Source organism: Octopus bimaculoides, chromosome 2 (assembly GCF_046866305.1).
Source record: "Octopus bimaculoides isolate indiv1 chromosome 2, ASM4686630v1, whole genome shotgun sequence".
NCBI lineage: Eukaryota > Metazoa > Mollusca > Cephalopoda > Octopoda > Octopodidae > Octopus > Octopus bimaculoides.
The window spans coordinates 170,474,633-170,475,284 of record NC_142929.1 but is presented as its reverse complement, the minus strand read 5'-3'; positions in this window follow the sequence as shown (position 1 = coordinate 170,475,284).

Sequence of the window (652 nt, the reverse complement as noted above, 5' to 3'; positions counted from 1 at the left end):
AAGTAAAAGAGATTACAGATCGATAAGGTTCTCAAAATATTATTGATTATTTCTAACGTTATCATTTTTTTGTCACGTTTTCCACCCACATGTCGAGTTCTAAGATTGTAGGTGGAAATATTAAAGAAATAAGTTAAAGTAAAACGCGGAACTGAATTCTATATAATGTGTTAATGGAAAATGTACTTACAGTAATAACTTGATTTTATGAAGGCTATATGTATGGAAATACGGTATTATGTAAGTGTTTGCGCGCACGCATGCACACACACACATACAGCCATTCAGAACGTGAACACACACAGTGAAACAGAAATCCCTTTAACATTTAAATGACATGAAGTTTTAGCATTTTTAAGTAGTAACAAATGTGTTTCTATGCATTGCTAATATCATCGTTGCTATTTTATTGAAAATATATTATAATATAATGTATTCTTTTGTATATTTTAGAAACATATCAAAAGATGAGAAAACAGTCATTGTCCTAAAAACGATAACTTATTTGTTCAATTGTGTAACCATGCGTTGTTCATCTGAACGTAGTAGTTCGGATAGTTGGCAATATGGACTGTAGAGCAACGGATCAGCAAAAGTGGGGTGAGTGTAGAGCGTGTTGAATGTATGTAGTTGGGGGTTGAAGGGAAACAGT